General features: G+C 40.1%; 1 protein-coding gene across 1 annotated transcript in view; it reads left to right on the top strand.

The window, feature by feature from the left end:
* The window catches only part of LOC135259626 (osteoclast stimulatory transmembrane protein-like), a 51,050-nt gene that overhangs the window by 2,984 nt on the left and 25,033 nt on the right, over positions 1-23,033 (top strand). The gene's annotated exons all lie outside the window — the stretch shown is intronic.

Here is a 23,033-nt window from a genome sequence, read left to right as displayed (position 1 = left end):
CACTGTTTTGTTCTTAAAACGAATAGAATATAAACCAGAGTTCAGAGACAGTCTGATGAGGTGCCTAAGGACAATGCGTGGCCCAAGTGTTAAAAGAGCAGCAGGTATCTTGCCAAGTGAAACAGCATTTTGACATTTGAACTTATTTCCTGTCTCTATTCTTCTTTGTTCTGTAAATGTCACAGCCTGCTGCTTCCAAATGGGAGTAACATAGGGCTCTGTGAGTCCACCAGACACCAGACTGTGAGAAGAAAGAGATTTTATAAAATGTAAAATGTACATCCATATAAATCGAAGCTCTCTCAGTGGATGTGTTTTGGTGACAAACAGGTGTACTGACAACAGTGTTAGCCAATTAGCTAAAGATAGGGGTAGTGCAGCGGTTACAGTACAACACATTCCAGAAGAAGAATGTCTATTGAGTCTGTTACTGTTTCATATGAGAACTTGGCATATACCAGCCGCTAACCAAACAGATAAGCACTTATGACTCTACACCATATTAAGACATGAGAGGGGGCAAAATGCACCACTGTGTCCCATAAACAACAGGTAAAACAGATGGAGAGTGTGTTTTGCTGTTTTAACTAATATGTTGTTAAATGCATGCAGCCCCACTAAGCATAACCTTTTTATAGAGAACATATACAACTGCCTCTGTATTTTAGTTAGTTTTAGACTTATATATAACTTTCCTTGTATAATATTACTAATAGAAATCATACTATAGATCTGGGGACAGATTCTTAGGGGTGCTAATCTAGGATCACTTTTGCCAACTGCCGGTAGCTTGTTACCAATTGCATGATCCTAGATCAACAATCCTCTTACAGTATTTTTACTAAAAGCCCAGCTTTTAAAAGCACTAGGAATTTTAACTGCTGTGTTTTTATATAGATACATTCCTATGGTCATACAGATGATACTGTCTTTTTCTTAAAGATGACAATCTAAAGACTAGATGTCCACCAGCTAGCTTGTTGGCTAAACTGCCCTACTAGCTTGTGGGATTCTGTACTTTCATGTGTAATATGCCCACGGTGTGAAAGAACAGAAATATAGATGTGCTATTGCTAAAACCATTTAAACAATGCAAGTGGCCTAGTGGCTTAAATTAATTAATTATAATACACTGTGTTAAAACTGCATGAACCCTTTGATTCCCCTGCTGTTGTCATGCTTGGGTAAGCATGTTTTGTTCTTCTGCCACAGTTTCATATACAATTGTACCATCTGTGAATAAACCATTTTTGGTTTGTATTAGTTTCAGAGACTGTTCAAACTAATTTTACACATGATAAATTAAAATGCTAATGATAATTTCACCTTTTTACATTGAAAATATACAGAAACATAGAAAATAACAAAGAAATAAAATATAGATTTTTAAAATCATTCTATTGTCAGTCATTGGTTACTTGCAATATTCATATTCATACTGTTGATTATTTGCAATATTCATTTTCATACTGCATATAGATTATTTTCCCTTAGTATTATCTTTTTATGTAAATTATGTAAATTGAATACAGACACTACATAATTTAGGGGATTTGTGTTATTTTATTGATAAAATTTTAAAATTAATATTGAAAAGAGATTGAATTAAGAAATTGGTTTTGAGAGAGGAGTGAGCTGAAGGAACACTTATGGACAGAATTTACTTGAGCAAATTAGTACTAAAAGATTTAATGGGAAATGACATGAATTTATCCTGCCAAGTGTCTGAATTTATCTGAAGAAGGGACTGATGCCAGCCCTGAGATGAATAGTAATTAAACTGTCAGTTTTAAAAGAGGGTCAGCTAGTTTGGTGGCATAGACTTGCCATGTAAAGCCCAGTAGAAGCATCAGCTGTGTGTGACAGGGTGGAAAATGACCTGGCCCAGAGTTTACCCACCCTTACCATTCCAGCACTGCTCCAGATGCAAATGCATGGTAAATTTCATAGTAAGTCACAGGTACTGTAGCTTTAAAATGCATGAAAGAAAAATATCAAATGCAGACAACTGGGTGTTTTTTTATTTATTCAGATAAAGGACATACAGTATGTACAGGACTATGCTAAAGTAGAAACTAATAAATATGAGGTATGAACTTATGCTGTATGTTAAACCTGTTACAGACCTGAATGAATATAAGGGACTCTTATGCTACTTCGGTGAACTATCACGGTGTGTATAAAAGAAACAATCTGAAAAAATTCTTCCTTCACTTGAAATGGAGAAGAAGAGTGCTATTGAGGTTTAAAACCAACTATTGCTGAAACACATTGGTTTTAAATAATAACTTCTGTCTTCCTCTCTACTTCAAATTGTAACAGTCATTTTCATGTCACTGCTCTTTTAAGACCAGCATATTAAAGATAATTAGGTACCTAACAGACTGGTTCTTATAATAATACAATCAGAGAAAAACTGTCTGAGCTGTGAGGATGTGACAATGTGCGTTGTCTCATATCGGTAACACGTGGAATTCAATTGCACAAACGTGTTGTATGACATCAGCAGTGGCCTGAGACCCCGCTACAATAGTCAAGTCAAGTCAAGTCAAGTCATTCAGATTTATATAGTACTTTTTCTGACCGAGTCAGCACAAAGTGCTTAACATACATTGAAATGTACAGGTAGAGAAATACCCATGTGTACATATGAGTATAGAAAAAGAAAAAACAATTTATTGTGGTTTAAAATAAGTCATTTGGAAACATACATCTGGCTAAAGCTTAATAAAAGAGAGATAGAGATAAAAAAGGATAAAAATAAAGATAAATAAGTGAAAACAGGAGTCACTCCACCCCCTAACTGTTAAAAATAAGAGATTTAAGTTTAGATTTAAAACTGGCAACGGTCTCCGTGGTCCGAAAGTCGATTGGGAGTTTGTTCCAAAGTAGTGGAGCTCTGCAGGAGAAGGCTCTACCACCTGCAGTCTATTCCATATGGTCAATATGGTCTATTCCAATAAATGGTCTATCCCAATCTAATTTGGAAGGGCCAACTGCCTGCAATCGCTGCCACATTCATGCATGAACCCTAATGCTGGTTCAGGAGTTTACACAACTGCAGTTCTTCTCTGAAACACGCAATGTTGTGAGTGTGCTTCTTTTCACACCACAGACTACAGCTAGGCTTGCATAGAGTAGAGTTGTAAGAAGACCTTTCATATACAGCTTTAACATGCGGTCCACGGATGCTAGGTAGTGATGAAAAACAAACCTCTATCCGCCTGAACCCTTCCATACCCTGGGCAATACAACTGGCAATTACTCATCATTCCGTGAGGCTACTGACATGGTCCAGATTCGATCTGCGACTATCAGGCTCATCTATGCACCACAGCATTGTGCCTTAACGAATTGAGCCACCCAGCAGCTCATGAATAATTATGTTGATGTTGAACATCCTTTCTTTACCTTCTTTTGGCCAGTAGAGGTCCAAGACAAAACATTACAAAGCGTAGCTGGAATTTTTTTCCTTAAAGATAAGACTTGGATATCTGTCTTTCGAAAATTTGTTCACCACATGTATGGGTTGGGGGCCCCATTTTCTCATCATATTGCTACATTTTTCAATGCATACTGCCAAGTATCATTTTAAGCTATGTATTATTGCACAAACCACACACTCAACATTTAAGACTTACATCAAATAAAAGACAATAAAAAAATGTAGGCTTCTAAGAACACTTTGAATACCTGAGGTAATTTATAAGCCACTGCTGTAAACCTATTTGAAGTTGGAATCCTTTCAGTGTCCAGAAAGAAAGGATTAATATGAAGACTCTTTAAGAATTTTGTCATGTGGTTTAATTAATCAAACTTTCATCTAAGCACATTGTGTTCTGCATTTCTCCCCTTTGAAACCTCATATTAATACAGTGATGGCATTTAAATTGTGAGAGGACTTCAGCCTTGCTGGATAAAAAAGTAAGTAGAGAAAATGTTGTGCATTCACTGTGAAATCTGCTTATCAGAAAGGCAAAATTGAAAAGAATTATCTTTTATCTGGGTTTGAACTCATTGTTGGAAGCCTCTCACCATCTCCTGCAACATAAGGGTTTGGGAGACAGAAATGGAGGATGGGGTGTCTAAACTGTTATCATTTATCTATTATAATGCATTGCCGTTTTGATCTGCATTGCCTTTTTGTAGCTAGCTCATGCTTGTTATTTTTGAGCTTTGATGACGACACCCAAGCTCGAATCAATCGTGCTTCCTCCTCTTATGGCAGACTGTGCTCTCGCATCTTCGAGAGCAGCAACCTAAAGCTGTCCACAGAGGTAGCAGTTTACCAAGCAGTCTGTGTCTCCACCTTATTGTACGGTGCCGATGCATGGACCCCCTATCGACGCCACATACGCCAGCTGGAATAATTTAACATCAAGTGCCTCTTGCGCATCCTAGAAGTCACCTGGCAGGATTGCATACGTCATACGTCCATCCTCCAACGTACCCAGACAACCAATGTGGAAGCAACTTTGCTGCAGCGCCAACTCCGCTGGGTTGGGCACGTCATTAGGATGCCTGAACATCGTCTCCCAAGACAGACCCTATATGGTCAGCTCCTGGGAGCCAGCAGGAAACCTCGAGGCCAAAAACAGAGGTACCATCTTAGAGAGTCACTTAAGAAGTGTGAAATAAAGCCAGGGGCCCTTGAAGCAACCGCCATGGACCGCCGAGCCTGGACCACATCCGTGAACTCTGTAATCGGTCTCCTTGAATCAAAATGTACGTCCCAGAGAGAAGCGCAATGACATCACCATGCGCAACAACCCCAAGCATCACCAGACCCTGCCACAACGTGCCCCAGCTGTGGCAGGACATGTGGGTCAAGGATTGGGCTTCACAGCCACCTCCAATGGCTCCGGAGTCAGCAGTAGCCACAACACTCCACTAACCACCCCCCAAGGAAGTGACGTTATTTTCGGCAACGATGGACAGCCGCAAGCAAGCAATTTTTGAGCTTTGCTAAATACGGGATTTGGAGCACTGTTGAAAAATGAGGAAAATTCATGAATTATTTACTTAAACTCCATCACTTACTTAAATTTTAAAAACACTTGCCCTCATCTTTTGGTGAGCTGATATGGTAGTCAGACTAGGAATGTCAGGCTAACTACAGTGCAAATAAGCAAACATTACCTAATAAAAGTTTTCACACATGAACTTGGTAGATCCCTGCTGCAAATTCCAGCTAAAACCTGCTGGGGTTTTCAACAGGCTTAAGCTGTGTTTTCACCAATTATATTTGGTCATAGCTGGTCTGTGACTGGTTAAAACTGGTCTCTAGCTGGACAAAGCTGACTACACTGGTAGAGTAAGCTGGTGGTCAAACTGGTGGACTAGCTGACTATATAGGCTGATCAGCTGCTGAACAGCTAAAAGTGTCGAAACACAGTTTAGACCAGCTTGACCAGAGGGGTGTATCAATCAACCTTAGAAAAGGGAATCTCCTTTCCGGCAGGGTCCCACAGGGGCTCGGGGTGTTTTTGCAGGGCGGAGATTATTTAGAGACCAAATGAATCCCCTGGTTTTCTCCATGGACACACTATATGGACGATATAGATTGTTCAAAGAGAACAGACGAAGTAGGCCTACAGTGCATATGCAAGCTTTTTTAACCCTGCACATCCATATCTATGTCCCGTAATTATGGGACAATAAGACCCATATTTCATGAGTTTATTCTGTATCAATTGAGCTCTAGAATGAGAAGTTGTCACATTAGAAATAAACTGATAGGACAATGAGCCTAGTGAGAGTGTAGATTTATTTGATAGTAGTGATATGGTAAATAAGACATCTGATGAAAAATCACATTTTCAATGTACAGAAGTGCCAAATTACTCAATTTAGGAAACATTTGGTAGCATTGCTTTGGTATGCAGCTTGTTTAACTTGTGTAAGGTGAGATAGCCAATATTGTTTCATGTAACTTGGCTTAATTTTGATATCAATACTTTTAATAACAGACCTAGATTTTGCCAGTTTGATTTAAGGACTTATAGACAGTGCTTTGTATGTGTGAGTATTTTGGCATTTTTGCACATTGAAAACGACTTCAGAAAGGATTTTTATTGATGAAATGAAGTGTGATTCAAATTATAGCTAACCTCACTTGTCATCATCCTGGTTGTTCAATTCCTATCAGTCAAAGTTTTGCTGCAAGGAGGGTCTTCTGAACTGAATAGTATGCCATAGACAGCAAGGTCTTGTCTACTGTGTGGAATAGGCCTAAAGCATTTTAGTTTTACGAATAGATGCTTTTTTAATTATGGTGAAAAAGGAGACATGAGCCTGGTCGAGTCCGCAACTGCAGTGGAAATTTGAAGCTTCAGGGCCACTAGGTTTAAAACTAAGACATACATAATAAAACCGAAATGTAAAATTTGAGTACATATTTCATTACAAGTTGCATCCCATAGCCTATAAATATGAGTAAAGCCACACGTATCTTAGGTTTCTTGTACAAATAACAATAAATATTGGTTCATGCTGATGACAAAAAAAAAGACTCGATGATGCCTTTCCCCCCAATGACTACATGCCGAGGGCAACGGATAATTTAAAAAATCATATTGAAGCAAACAACCATTATTTTCTGCAAGAATACTTGCTGAACATTTTAGCAGAGAAGTTTCTTGGCTTCAGTGAATGTGAGACCAGCATGTTCATTGAGCAGTTTAATGAACTCCCGAGGAAGCCCAGACAGTTCTTCCATGTCTGAGGACATTTAAAGATACTTTTACCCATGCTCTTTATAACTGTGCCTTTTTACTGCACTTTTTTGTAATGACTTTGTCTGTACACTGTAAAATATATAAATAAAAAAATAAATTAAAAAAATTCCTATTTTCCATTTGTCTTGTTAAAATTCTGGGATTGAAAACTCAACAAGCTATTAATTTTTCTTAATTAACCTAGAAAAGGAGGTACCCCATTATGTATATATCTCTTCAAGCAATAGATGGCCTAATGTAACAATATTCATCAGCTTTTGATGACAGATTGTTGGATTTATGTCTCTAATTACTCATTTGTGAATCAAAAGGAACCCGTGTTGTTAACATTAGAAAGGCCGTCTTTTCATTACTTCCTGGTACCGTCCAACATTACCGCATAGATTTCTCAAAGCTCCCAAAGCAACCTAATTTCATAAATAGACCATATGATGCAAAACTATTTTCTTGAGATAAAGTACACAACTGAATAAAGTCCAACAAATGCATTTCAAATGTATAGTGTTTTTGTTATATAGGCCCAGGGAAAAATGTATCCCTACTACCGGCACACTGAGAAAAGTGCTAAAATACAACAGGTCAACACACTAAAGGAAAAGGAATGGTTAAAAGAAATACAAAGTTCAGTATTTTTAAGTAATTTATTCAGTAATAATGAGCAGGGACCGCATACAAATCACCTACATTTCAGCAGATGTCATGTAGTCTATTCAGTTCATTCAAAGTCTCCATTTCAGTTAAAAACTGAAAATATGTCAGAGGTTTTATCCCCACAGGGTACTAAACCCATAATTTCTATAACTACAATTGCCACAAGTATTCATCCCCACCCTAGAGTCTTTATCAGATTTATCACAGGACTGTAATGAATGAATTTTGTGTGATTATATGTGCAAGACAATTCAAGCAATTCACATCAAAGCGTCAGTTATTCAGAAGCTCAAATGTATGCCAGAGGAGACAGCGAGACATTCACACCAAAACCTGATGCCTCTGGGGTTTTTGTCGAGAAAAATGGCACAAACTGCCTGTATTTCTTTACTGATTTGAAAAAGAAAACCCAAATGTCAGTAGTAATTACCCGTTTCAATTATGTTCATAACTGAATCGAGTTGGATAAGTTATGCTCGATTTTTACTACCATTAGCTTACTGTAAATTACTATATTAAAACTTCCATTTAGCCTATTATTGTCAGACAATGTAGTGACCTGTGAACAAAATTATGTTATGCTGTTTTACAGCATTGCAAAAGGATACATTTATCTCACTGACAAAGGCAATTTCATTTGGAACAATCTTATATGAAAAAATGAAAGGTTTAATTAATTTGGCCATAGCTTATTTATGCATGTAAAACTAATACAAAAAAAAGACAGAAAAAAGAAAAAACTAATAGCAAAAGCAAATAGTATCTGTATAGTATGATCTGTATAGTAGGCTATTTGACTTAGCATAGGTTAGGTCAGACTAATGTCCACTGTGTGAACTGGACTTTATGTGTTCTTGGCTATGAGTAACTGTACAAAATGAGTATTGTGCCTTATCGGACCTGTGTTTTGTAGTTGTTCCAATGACCCTTGGTATGCCATTTCGTACGTCGCTTTGGATTAAACCATTTGCCAAATAAATGTAATGTAATGTAATCAATCTGGTGTGAGCTTACAATAAATGCATGTGACGAGATGGCTGTTTCTTTTCCATTAATCATTTGATAGCAAACTGAATTGCGCATAGGCCTAAACAATTCTCAAACGGCGACTTTAGCAATACTAAATTAGAGTCAATCGAGACATTAACTGTCAGATATAGTTTTGAGTGCTGACATTTGCTACCTGGTGGTTGTTGTGTGAACAACAAGTTGTTCTTGTGGAAAAACAAAAAAATATGCAAATTTGCCTCTGCCGGGAACATCTCCATGGGCGGCAACACCAAATGAAACCCTAAACCACTGTATGTTCTGTAGTTTTGTAATTATCTTTATAAAATAAATTGTGTCCTTCCATTCATCAATAATACAATAAAAATGGCTGGTAAATTAATGTTAGCTTGCTAACTTGAAAATTATGAGTCAGCTTGTTAGTCCATAATGCAATAGTAACATGAGCAAAGATAACTAAGAACCATGACATGAAGCAGCTACTTAGCTAACTATAAATACAATCGTCTCTCATTGTTATTGCAGTTGGATTTGGGAAATTGCCCTGGGTTACCTGCCTTTGTTCTTGTAGGGAGGCCTTTTGAATATATCATTCCAAATGTTTTGAGCTTACAATGGACTTCAACTGAAATAAACCTGTTTATTTTCATTATGAAGATTAGTTGGGCAAAAATATTATTCACTGCCTTCTGGACTGTTAATATTGTCTTGCACTGCATCATAATTGTAATTGCTCTCACAAAGTTACCAGTCTTGGTGTATTGAGGGGGCACTGGGTTTGTATGCTAGACAGCAGCTGAAAAATTTACTGGCACCAATTAGCTTTTCATTATATATAATATCCTTACATTTTTCATGTCAGGCTACTTCTGTTCCCAATAAACTTCCAAAGTGACCTTAAAGTGAGGGAAACTCCTAACTCTTAAGCGATGATTGACAGTGTACCATCGCGAGGATCTTTAATGACCACAGAGAGTCAGGACCTCGGTTTAACGTCTCATCCGAAAGACGGCATCTCCTACAGCACAGTGTCCCCGTCACTGCACTGGGGCATTGGGGTTTATTTGACCAGATGGAAGATTGCCCCCTGTTGGCCCACCAACACCACTTCCAGTAGCAACTCAGTATTCCCTGGTGGTCTCCCATCCAAGTACTAACCAAGCCCACACCTGCTTAGCTTCAGCCATTCAGCAGGAGCAGAGTGCATGGAGGTACGGCTGCTGGCTTTTCAGTTTGCATGGCCATTATTCCCAGGGCGTGCAGTAACTGGCGCCGTGGGCTAAGTATGGCAAATTGTGGTCACTCACTCACTCACTAATGGACGACCTGAGAGGGACGTTTAGTAGGATGCATGCGCAGGTGGTGCTTCGTTTAGTAGGAATAGGCAATTTCATTTGGAAAATAAACGGCAAAACTCCCAGTAGAACATTGAATTAAATCTTTTAATGTTATATATTTTCTTAAACGTTATCGATTCCGCTTGGCCACAGTGACTGAAAATACGCAATCTGACCGTATAGTTTCTATGTATATTCTGTCAAAAGGATTCAGCCTTGTTGTTTGCTACCTAAACTTCACAGCACAGTGACAGCACAGTGACTGAAAATATGCAATCTGACCGTATAGTTTCTATGTACATTCCATCAAAAGGATTCAGCCTTGCTTCAGTTGTTTGCTACCTAAACTTCACAGCACAGTCATTGCCGTTATCATGCTTGTAGCATGAAGTGTCTCTTTTCAAAATCCATTTCAACCATCCACAAATGACCTGGGACTTTGAAGTTATAAGGCGGTATCAAGTCTCCAGTGAAAATATTGCCCTGGCTATATCAGTCATAATTCAAGTTCCGCTGTGAGTCTAGACGGTTTCATGCTTGTTTCTAGAGCAGGGCCCAGGATTTGGTAGAAGGGCAGGTAGATGATTTTGACAGTGGTCGTTATGACATGGAAGTGTCATTCCCATGACACAATACCTGTCATAAAGTGTCATGTCAATTCATCACTATGACAGTGTTGCTCTGACATAATCTGCAGCTTGTGTTATCACACAACTAACATTGCAATCCAATCTGCAGGCTCACTATGGCAGGGGTGTCACAACACTGATTTACAAATTACTATGTCAATAATCTAGTTGAATGCTATGTCACGATAGCTTTATTAACTGCACTCACATTTACTCTGACATTTAGAGACATCTCTAAAAACCATGTCATAGGTGTTATTTTATCCCATTCTAAAAGATAGTTTGATTACACAGTGCATGTATTATAAATGTATGTCCACAAGCTTACAGCACATTGTTCTCTAATACAAAAAGGAATAGCTAAAGTCTGTTCATAAATGCATCTCATGTGTCACTTGATACATTTATGCCTGTTTTGTGCATTTATTTAAAATGTAATTACAATGTAATCTATTGCATTCTTGGGTTTTGTATTATAACCCGTGTGTTTATTGAAGAACTGCTCACACTGCCGCTCTTGACTCAGAGCCTCCATCTGAATAATATTATAATTCAGTCAGGCAGTAGTGCTGCTATTGACCTGCGCTGCCTGGCCAAAAAAAAAGTTGCACTCTAATATTTCCTTGGACCGCCTTTAACTTTGATTACGGCACACATTCATTGTGGCATTGTTTCAACAACCTTATGCAACGTCACAACATTTATTTCCGTCCAGAATTGCATTATCTTGTATTGCTGACACTGAAGTCTTCTCCAGCACATCCCAAAGACTTTCAATGGGGCTAAGGTGAGGACTCTGTGGTGGCCAATTCATGTATGAAAATGATTCCTCATGTTCCCAGAACCTCTCTTTCACAGTTTGAGTCCGATGAATCTTGGCATTGTCGTCCTGGAATATGCCCGTACTGTCAGGGAAGAAAAAGTCAATTTATGGGATAACCTGGTCATTCAGTACATTCAGGTACGCAGCTGACTTCATTTTATTGCCACATAATGTTGCTGAGCCTAGATCTGACAATTGAAGAAACCCCAGATCATAACACTGCCCCCAGAGGCTTGTACAGTGGGCATTGTCCAAAAAAATCCAAACAGCAACTTTTTTTTTGGCCAGGCAGTGTGTCTTGGTTGTAAGTCCTCAGGATGAAGCTGTTTCCACTAACCTGCCAGTCATACCTGAGCATTTATACTCAACATGCATTAGCTGTAGGTCAGCTAAGCCTCAGGCAGGGTAGTAGCATTAATAATTGCTCTGTTGTTATAGCCAAAATGTGTCTGCTGGCCTACCTTAGCTGTAAATTGCTATGCCTGCGGGATGCGGGAGGGATTAGGTGGTGGGGGTGGGGGGGGATACAGAGTGGGCTGGAAAGAACGGTAGAAAAAGGACTGAGAAGAGGGAAGAGAGAAAGAAACATCTACCACAGCTGAAATATTAAAGTTCATTTTAGCAGCATTTGCATTATACCAGTCAGAGATGTACATATTTATTGCTGAACAGTTATAGAGGTAACTGATAAGGCGATACATACATGGCTGACCATGTGCAGTTATTTCCATACCCTTCACAAAGCCTTATAAATCATATGATCTTTTTTCCTGACCTTTGACTAATATAAGACTAAATTTAATAAAGGGATCTGATTTCCACAACTCCCACCAGCACAACTATATCACTGCTGTCTGTGAACAGTTACAGTTAAGCATCGGTCTAAACATAGCATTGTTTTTACTGTCTATGGGCCCTACATTACAAATCAGTACTTATTATCCATACCAGGGTACATATGATTCAGTCAGTTTGTCTTTTTTAACAACTTTTTTTATTTTTAGACCCTAAAATATCTGCGTTGCATATTTAAGTATGTTATTGCTATGGCCTGAAATAATAAAAAAATAATCAAGAAATAATGCAAATAATCAAGAAAGCAACTTACTGGGCTGTCAACACGAATTTCAATGCATTATACTCCAGGTTCCCTGTAGGCTTTCCAAGTTCAGTAATTGTTTGGCAATCAGCCCAGAAACATGACTAATTATACCATTAGGGACTAATTATTAGGTGTTCATCAGAGCAAAACAAAAAAGGACTTTGGCATGGATAGCAGCATGATTTTAAAGTGTATTTAATGGAGGCACTTGTTAGTGCAAATGTCCTTTCTAAAAAAGTGTATTGCAATAAGACCCTGTTTACACTTGGTTTTAAAATGCGTTTCGGTTATCCGAACACAAGTGGACAGCCGAGACACATCGCCGTTCACACCCGTGTCTATCATGCGTCTCCAAGGTGTTCAGCTGACCACTTGTGTTCAGATTTTGTTACTGCCTACGTCACTTTCGCTAGAAGGTCAAAGGGCCCCGCACACAGTTATTGTCAGTCTGTCACCAGACAAGCACCAGATTTGTTTCGCACGGGCTAGCTAAGAAAACAAAAATGTTTCAAGAACTAATATACATGTACGGGCATCTGGTTTCACTTGCACTCCAAACACGTACATCAGTGCTCCTCTCCATTTTTTTGAGCGTTGGCGCGCTGTCACCAAAACAACCACAACGTCCTGCGTTGATGACGTATTTTCCTGTTATGTCCTTGTCGGGGATGCATCAGGACGCATTAGCGTTTACACTACAAAAGATATGTGGTCAAATGCGTCCCAGACAACCTCAACAAGTGGTTTGAGTTATCGGATCACAATGCGTCTTGGTGGTCCTTTACACTAGTATTTAGCGCTGTCCACTTGTGATCCGATCACCGAAGACGCATTTTAAAACCAAGTGTAAACAGGGTCTAAATGACATGTTTAGATGTGAAAAAGATCTGAGAGACTATTGCATTGGAAGACCTCCTGTGCTTTGCTAAACCAGATGGGCATCATGGTGTATTGCTGCAGAGTACCATTTAAAATATTCGGCCCTGGTTCATTAAGAGAGCTTAAGACTCAGCTGGAAGACCTGCAAGAAACTTTAGCTGTAAATAATACACATTAAACATTGGCATAACAGGCTCACAGCATGTTTTTTTTGTATGTATTACTTTTTTTTAAACAAAATAAAAGAAAAACTGACCAAATATTACACCCAGATCGATTGAAATACCAACAATGCCAACATTGATCCATGAGTGTGAGGGTGGGGAAGTGGTAACGACCACACGCAACTACAGTGAATTCAAAAAGGGTTTCTGAAAGTTTACCCACCGAAGTGGAATAACCACTAGGTCTCAGAAAGAGACTTAAGGAGGGGGATAACAAAAAGAAGACTCAACTCCTAAGGGAGAATATCCCAACACAAAGTAAATGTCTCGGCAGGAGAATGAAACTAAGGCGTAAGGAGTGAGTGAACTTTAGGAAGACTGCAGTGCAGTCTGAAGAAAAGCAAAAGAAAAGGGTGCCTTGTAAATGAGGAAGGCAAAAGGCGTTTATGGAAAATAAAGAATTAAAGCTAGATGACTAGTAGGACAGGTGTCTTACTACTAGTCAAAACAAAAGCTAAATTCAAAAATCCTATACCTTTTTCTTACCACAGTTTCTCTAAGAGAGAGCTTTTCTCTGTACCGGCTTTCGTGCACATAAGTAGACACTAAAGTGAAGAACAGATATCAGGTGAGCGTATATAAGCTCTCTCAATCAGGTGCAAACAATCGGTTGTAATCAAAAGCAATCACGGGGCGCCCTCAGGCGGTCCAGAATATTACCACACTCAGTTACTTGAAACAGCACTCAGTTTCCTCAACAGGGATACTGAGTAGCCGATTAGCACGGAACGGCGTCAATTAGCATAGCCCACGAGGGCGCACAGCGAACGGAATAAGGAACCATGACAATGAGAGAATGGACAGTCAACCAGCTAAAGTGGGCAACATTTAACTACAGAGTTTACAGTGTTTTATTTGCTTAAATGTATGACATTTACAGGTACACCTGTTTATTTAACTTGCAGTACATGCCCCTGCTGTGAACAGCTTGCCTTATTTTTTATGCCATATAATATTAACACAAGTGGAGAGTGCTGATTTTAAATAAATATTTACTACTTTTTGGTGTTTTTAGTGGACATTTTTATTTATGAAACTGAATACAACATATGATAACAGTCAACAAACAGAAATGTTGCTCTGTCACTCTTCTGAAGTGCCTGATTGAATAGCAATTGAATGATTAACTGAGATGATTGCCGCAATTTATTGTATGACTGAACGACTAGAACTAGAGGCTCTATGGACCGCTTGGTGGTGGAGGATTAAAATACATGCAATTATTTAATCCAGATTATTCCAGATCGATCTTTTTCCGTGACCTGGTTCTGCTGTTACTCTCTGGTTTGTTGGGGAAATACCCACTGAAGTGGGCCCTGACACTAAATTTTAAAAAAGGTTATTCTGTACTCGTTTAAAAGAGCTTCAATCCCAGAAAACCAGATTATTATTATTATTTATATTCATATTGTTTTTCTCTAGACAAGCCCACCCTTAACAACTTGTTTTAAATTAATACCCCAGGCTTTTAGTGAATTAGATTGGTTTCAAAAAGATTGTTCCAAAAAGCATTCCAATCAGAAATGTGCTCCTAAAATGTGTCATGCAGTCCATGACGCAAAAAAATAAATATGAATATTCATTCCACTAACTCGGCGAGGCTACATTACATGGGAGGAAAATCCAACATCAATTATGTTTGCATATGTAAAAACACTACTACTGCAGAAATCCCACAAACAATGTATACATCGCTGATTTAGGTAGGTATCCTGTTCTTATTCAAATCCAAAACTGAATTTGAATCCAAAATGCCCTAAAAATATCTTCCTCTCAACCATGGTCCTGAAGCTCTCCACACTAATGACTCAAAATAAACCATTTTCAGATCAGCGCTGCTTCATACCTACCAATTAGTGTCAATCAAATTGTGAATGAAATCTAAACCACATATGTATAATTCCGGAACAATGGGACCATATTCCAAAATGAACTGAAAAGGCATTTAACAGGCCAGTTAATACACATCAGTTCCTTTTCACTGTCAGAGATATACAGTTAAATGCAAAAGTATTGCAGCAATGACACAATTTTTTGTTTAGGCTCTGTACTCCAGCACACTGGATCTCAAACATGACAATTCAATGAGGTTAAATTGCCTGTCAACTTTATGATGTGGGTGTTTACATTCATACGGAATGATCCATGTAGGAATTAGAGCCCTTGTTATACATAGCTCCCCCCACCCTGCCCTTCCCATTTTAGGGGAGCAAAAGTAATTGGCCATTTGGCTGCTCAGCTGTGTCTTGGCCAGCTCTGTATTTTTCCATTATTAGTTCATGCATAAGAAAGCTAAGAAAAGGTTGATTCTACAAGTGGAATTTGCATTTGCAACCTGTTTTTTTTTGTCTCTGATGACCAAATAAGTGTCAATCAGGCTGAAAAATCTGAATAAATTGATAAGAGACAGCCAAAACATTGGGTTTGTCAAAATCAATTGTCAGACACATTGTTAGGAAGCAAGAAGGCACTGGTAAGATCAGCAATAGCAAACAATCTAGTAGACCACAGAAGACTACTGTAATGGAAGACGGAAGAATACTTACAGTTGTGAAGAAAATCCCTTTTCAACTGTCGAACAAATCAAGGACACCCTCCAGGATGTAGGCAGAGATGTGCCTACATCCTGGAAAAAAGCACATAAATAACTATAACGTTCTGGAACAAAGTCTTATGGAGAAATGAGACAAGTATTAACCTGTACCAAAGTGATGCAAAGAGGACATTGTGGAGAAAGAATGGAAGTGTTCATGATCCCTAACACAGCCCCCCCTCCCCCTCATCTGTGAAACATAGTGGAGGTAGTGTTATGGCTTGGGCATTTGTGGGTGCAACTGAAACTGGCTGACTTGTCTTTATTGATGGTGTGATGGCTAATGGCATCAGCAGGATTATTTCTGAAGTGTGTACACTGGGCCAAAAAGTGTAATGTTTTTGACTGACCAGTCATCTGTCCTGAATTCAACTGAACATGTGTTACAGTTTCTGAAACAAATAGCAGAGCATCACCAGGGAAGATACCCAGTGTCATGTGATGTCCAGACCTGAGTCAAATAGAGATACTAATAAAATTTTAATTTAAAATATTTTTATATTTTCAAATAAACAGAGGAAGACAAATTTGTTTTATTTGAGGTATTTATAAATAATTGGTAAATCAAACAAATACTTTCATTTGGAATAATTGAAATAATTCAAATGATTGTTTCAAATACTATTTTAAAGTAATTAATCCATAATTGAAATATCAATTTGTTCTGTATAATTACTTTGAATACTTCAAATATTTGATGAAATAAGAGGGTGTCTCCAAATTCACCGTTAACTCTAATATACACTTGGCTAGTTTCAGACCGATGCAGTTGTCATTTTCCCGTCCAGTGCCCACATTATTTAAATAGCAAATTAATTTGCACCCATGTGGGCCGTTTGCACTTAAAATGAGATGTGATCAGGCACATTGTTGGCATATTGCTATTTTGATGCAGCAGGGGCAGCTGGGCAGGTAATTCTGCTATTTTGATACATTTTGATACATAGGCGGGTACACAACACATACAGTATAAACCCTCCTGTCCATTACATTACATTACAGGCATTTAGCAGACGCTCTTATCCAGAGCGACTTACACAACTTTTTTACATAGCATTTTACATTGTATCCATTTATACAGCTGGATATATACTGAAGCAATTTCGGTTAAGTACCTTGCTCAAGGGTACAACGGCAGTGTCCTACCCGGGAATCGAACCCCACGACCTTTCGGTTACAAGTCCAGTTCCTTACCCACTGTGCTACACTCTGTCCATTACACGCAGGGATGCACACAAAAAATATCAACATTACAATGTGAATGATTATTATTGTGTATATTACAATATATACACAAATAAAACATATGACAGGTATAATGGTTAGTCATAATATCAATCTGAATTAGATAAGCGCAGTAATGACAAATAAAATTAGGTAATTATTTGATAAATCATGGCAATATACATCAGTATTTAAACAGATTTGTGAGTTTGAGAGTGTCTGTTAAGTGATCATGCAGATTGTTAGGAAGCAAGAAGGCACTGGTAAGATCAGCAATAGCAAACAATCTAGTAGACCACAGAAGACTACTGTAATGGAAGACGGAAGAATACTTACAGTTGTGAAGAAAATCCCTTTTCAACTGTCGAACAAATCAAGGACACCCTCCAGGATGTAGGCAGAGATGTGCCTACATCCTGGAAAAAAGCACATAAATAACTATAACGTTCTGGAACAAAGTCTTATGGAGAAATGAGACAAGTATTAACCTGTACCAAAGTGATGCAAAGAGGACATTGTGGAGAAAGAATGGAAGTGTTCATGATCCCTAACACAGCCCCCCCTCCCCCTCATCTGTGAAACATAGTGGAGGTAGTGTTATGGCTTGGGCATTTGTGGGTGCAACTGAAACTGGCTGACTTGTCTTTATTGATGGTGTGATGGCTAATGGCATCAGCAGGATTATTTCTGAAGTGTGTACACTGGGCCAAAAAGTGTAATGTTTTTGACTGACCAGTCATCTGTCCTGAATTCAACTGAACATGTGTTACAGTTTCTGAAACAAATAGCAGAGCATCACCAGGGAAGATACCCAGTGTCATGTGATGTCCAGACCTGAGTCAAATAGAGATACTAATAAAATTTTAATTTAAAATATTTTTATATTTTCAAATAAACAGAGGAAGACAAATTTGTTTTATTTGAGGTATTTATAAATAATTGGTAAATCAAACAAATACTTTCATTTGGAATAATTGAAATAATTCAAATGATTGTTTCAAATACTATTTTAAAGTAATTAATCCATAATTGAAATATCAATTTGTTCTGTATAATTACTTTGAATACTTCAAATATTTGATGAAATAAGAGGGTGTCTCCAAATTCACCGTTAACTCTAATATACACTTGGCTAGTTTCAGACCGATGCAGTTGTCATTTTCCCGTCCAGTGCCCACATTATTTAAATAGCAAATTAATTTGCACCCATGTGGGCCGTTTGCACTTAAAATGAGATGTGATCAGGCACATTGTTGGCATATTGCTATTTTGATGCAGCAGGGGCAGCTGGGCAGGTAATTCTGCTATTTTGATACATTTTGATACATAGGTGGGTACACAACACATACAGTATAAACCCTCCTGTCCATTACATTACATTACAGGCATTTAGCAGACGCTCTTATCCAGAGCGACTTACACAACTTTTTTACATAGCATTTTACATTGTATCCATTTATACAGCTGGATATATACTGAAGCAATTTCGGTTAAGTACCTTGCTCAAGGGTACAACGGCAGTGTCCTACCCGGGAATCGAACCCCACGACCTTTCGGTTACAAGTCCAGTTCCTTACCCACTGTGCTACACTCTGTCCATTACACGCAGGGATGCACACAAAAAATATCAACATTACAATGTGAATGATTATTATTGTGTATATTACAATATATACACAAATAAAACATATGACAGGTATAATGGTTAGTCATAATATCAATCTGAATTAGATAATCGCAGTAATGACAAATAAAATTAGGTAATTATTTGATAAATCATGGCAATATACATCAGTATTTAAACAGATTTGTGAGTTTGAGAGTGTCTGTTAAGTGATCATGCAGATTGTTAAACAAGAGTTTGTACCACATAATTACAAGACCATGGATGTTTAACAAAACATCACTTGTTGAACTTTGTAGTCGTTAAATATTGGACAAAGAATTGGAAGACGATGTAGGGAAGGGTCCATCGGCCAAGGACCACATACCTGTTCTGGAACAAAGAGGAACATTGGCTTAAATAGCTCTTATCCCGACAGGCTGTAACAAACATCTGTCTTCTCCTGGCAGATGAACTGGAGACAAATGCCTGCTGTTTCTATGCACTCCCTATTGCTGTGAAATTAAGTGCTGTGCTACTTTTTTATTTTTTACAAGTGTGTCGTTCCAGCATCCCCTAATTTGAATTGGAGGCATATTCCAATTTGCCGTAAATCCAGTTTATACATGCCGTTATCTCAAGCCTAGTCATGCTAATTAATAAATGAAATTCCCCACAGCACCTGGTGTTGCACAGTGCTACATGCAAGGTTACACATTATTCATAAATTATCCTAACCGGAGTCACTATATGGTGAGCAGAGGGGAAAGCAAACAAACCAGAAGGGCTAGACGAGAATCAAAAGTAGAAACAAAATAAGGTCAAACATCTAAAGTCAAGAAAGTAATTATAATCCACAAGTTCACAGCACAAATTTGAAGAGCTAATCTTCACTGGTGAATGGCAAATGACTACTTTTAAAACCAAGTAGAGACGGAAACAGCCAATCAGATGATGAACCAGATGAACAAGGCACATGCAGCAGAGACTAATGTAAACACAAAACTCCACTTGCACCATGCGCTTTAGACCATGCGATAAGAGCACTGAAATAGAGACCTCCATGTGTATTAACCAATTTGTATTAATTATCGAACACTACTAAAATCTGCAACTTCGTGGGCTCCACCCAGGGTCACTGGAGGGAATGGCATGCCTGGTAATTGAGCGCACCTGAGATTAATCTGGAAATTATTGCAGCTGCATAAAGAGCCTGTGTAAGTGCACCACTGTGGAGTGTTTGGAGCGGTGTTGGAATGCCATATTTTGTGACCTGTATTTGTCTGCATTAATTTTGCATAGCACAAAATGTGCAAAATCATGATACAACAATAAGATGCTAAGAGTCTAATGAAGAGGCTAATGACTGCAATGATCCTGTGGATGTAACTAAGATGGTTAACCTGACTGTTCAATGCCCCTAACGATATACCTAAGATGGTAAACATTTATAAAAGACCATACCATGGGTACTACTGTAACAGATCCACAGTAAATAAATAAAAAACACTTTCCAAATGTGTAAATAAATTCCCTTCTTCAATTAATTATGCAAAGCTTCCAGCTCTTCTAGGAGAATGGCTAACAGCCAGCACCAGTGGCGGTCCTTTAATGCGGGGCGCTGGGGCGCCGCCCCCCTAAATGCAAAATAATTATTAAATAAAAATAGTTTACTCGTACAATGCACCTGGTAGCCTGTCACTGCCTCTCAGCATTCATTAAAAATTGGTTGCAAAATCAAATTGTGTTTAGTTAATTTATGTGTTGTGGACTTCCTCACCACCCACGGCTGCAGTTGCCGCAGCAATGTAAGAACCAGTGCAGTGAGTCTCAGGATCAGTTAACAGAAAATTCATTTAATTGTATTAATTGTAGGGGGAAAGGGAAGGGGAAGCAAAAAAAGAACAGAAACTTCTTCCCGGTCGGGGTATCAGTCTTCCTCCCCAGGGTGAGTACAATCCTCCTGGGAAGACAAAGTGAACAGTGGTTAGGTGCGTGAGCTCGGGCACTGGCCAGCACGCTCCAGGTCGGTCTCCACTCCTTCCTCCCTTCCGCAAAAAGGTTGAACGTTGCAATCCTGCAATTCCTCTTTCTTTTTCCCTTGTTGGCTCACAGCCGCTTACCGCCCAATGAACCGATGAGAAGAGACGCCAGGCGCACTAGCTCTCCCTAGTCCCGCGCAGCCCTCACTCCTCTGTGCTGCTCCTTATATCTTCGGTGAGGCAATCAGCTGAGCAGTCTCAGGTGTGCTGCAGCAGAGTGGAAAATTCCACATACCTGCACTCTGCTGCAGCCCTGTCCTTGGTGCTGATCCTTGGAGCTCACCTGGTCTGTAGCTTGCTGTCCCTGGTCCTGAAACCTTCCAGTATTTCAGACGGGAGGTAATGTCCACTCACCACTTGTCCCAGCAGTCGCCGGTGGCGGGAGGCCCGGCCGCCCTGGTGCTTCTCGTGCTCTCTTGTGGAGCACCGATAGGGCCTCGGGGCGCCACATACCCATCCCCTCAGCTCCAAGCTGTCACCTGGAGCGCCGGACCATAGGCATTCCCCCCGTCTGGAGAGGGCGTCAGCATTCCCATGGAGCTTCCCGGACCGATGTTCGACCTTGAAGCGGAAGTTCTGTAGGCTCAGAAACCACCTAGTGACACGGGAATTGTTATCTTTATTCACAGCCATCCATTTTAGCGGGGCATGGTCGGTGACCAGTACGAACTCTCTACCCAGTAGATAATACCGCAGCTTGTCCATAGCCCATTTGACTGCCAAACATTCTTTCTCTACCGTAGCGTAATTCCGTTCATGCTTCATTAGCTTACGGCTGATGTACGTGACCGGGTGTTCGGCCCCTTCACGTATCTGGGAGAGCACGGCCCCGATCCCCCCCATGGAAGCATCCGTCTGTAGTACAAATGTCTGGTCAAAGGCCGGGGTTACCAGAACTGGCTCGCTGCAGAGGGTCTGTCTCAGGGTGTCAAAGGCGGCCTCGGCTTCTGCTGTCCAGCTGACTCGGTTGGGACGATTCTTTGAAGTCAGGTCATGCAGGGGTGTGGCTATGGATGCAAAATTGGGGATGAATTGCCGGTAATAGCCAACTAGGCCTAGAAAGGTTCTCACCTGCTTCTTGGTCAGGGGCTTGGGCCATGTTGCGATTGACTCCACCTTCGTATGTTGGGGTTTCACACACCCCCGTCCGACCGTGTACCCGAGGTAGTCCGCCTCCTCTAACCCCAAGCGACATTTGGTTGCGTTGGCCGTCAGTCCAGCCTCCCGGAGGGCCCCCAGTACGGCCTCCAGCCTGGCCAGATGGACCTTCCAGTTGGCACTATGGACCACAATGTCATCGAGGTATGCGGCCGCATATTCCTGATGGGGTCGGAGAACTTGATCCATCAGGCGTTGAAAGGTTGCCGGTGCCCCATGGACCCCAAAGGGTAGGACTCGGTACTGGAAAGGCCATCCGGTGTCACAAAGGCGGTCTTCTCTTTAGCCTGTGGGGAAAGTGGAACCTGCCAATACCCGCGAGTGAGATCCAAGGTGCTGAGGAATCTGGCCGGCCCCAGCCGTTCTATCAGCTCATCTACCCTGGGCATGGGGTAGGCATCAAATCGTGAAATTTCATTCAGTTTCCTGAAGTCATTGCAAAACCTACGGCTACCGTCTGGTTTGGGTACAATAACTATTGGACTGCTCCAGGAACTGCGGGACTCTTCAATGACCCCCATCTGTAGCATCTTTCTGACCTCTTCCCTGATGGCCTCACGCTGGGCCTCGGGGATTCTGTACGGTCTCAGTCTAACCTTCTTCCCCGGTTCGGTGACGATGTCATGCTCCGTTATCGAGGTCCGCCCGGGTAGGTCAGAGAACACATCTCGATTCCGATCCAGGAGTTCTCGGAGGTCCTGGACCTGGTGAGTCGTCAGCTGCTGCCCCATGGTTACCTCGGGTGTGACCTGGGGAGAGAGATGAGCAGCAAGCGCCTGGGCCGGCGGTTGTTCAGCTTCATACCACCGTTTGAGCAAGTTAACGTGGTATATTTGAGTGGTACGCCGCCGTCCCGGCTGTCTGACCTTGTAATTGACCGGTCCAGTTTTCTCGGTCACTTCATACGGCCCGTGCCATTTAGCCAGAAATTTACACTCGTGTGTCGGAACCAACACCATCACCTTATCCCCCGGCTTAAACTCTCTCACCTGGGCTCCGCGGTTGTATACTCGGGCTTGGGCC

Source organism: Anguilla rostrata, chromosome 7, assembly GCF_018555375.3.
Source record: "Anguilla rostrata isolate EN2019 chromosome 7, ASM1855537v3, whole genome shotgun sequence".
Taxonomy (NCBI): Eukaryota; Metazoa; Chordata; class Actinopteri; order Anguilliformes; family Anguillidae; genus Anguilla; species Anguilla rostrata.
The sequence above is the reverse complement of the archived record's forward strand: the minus strand, read 5'-3'. Positions and strand labels throughout refer to the sequence as shown.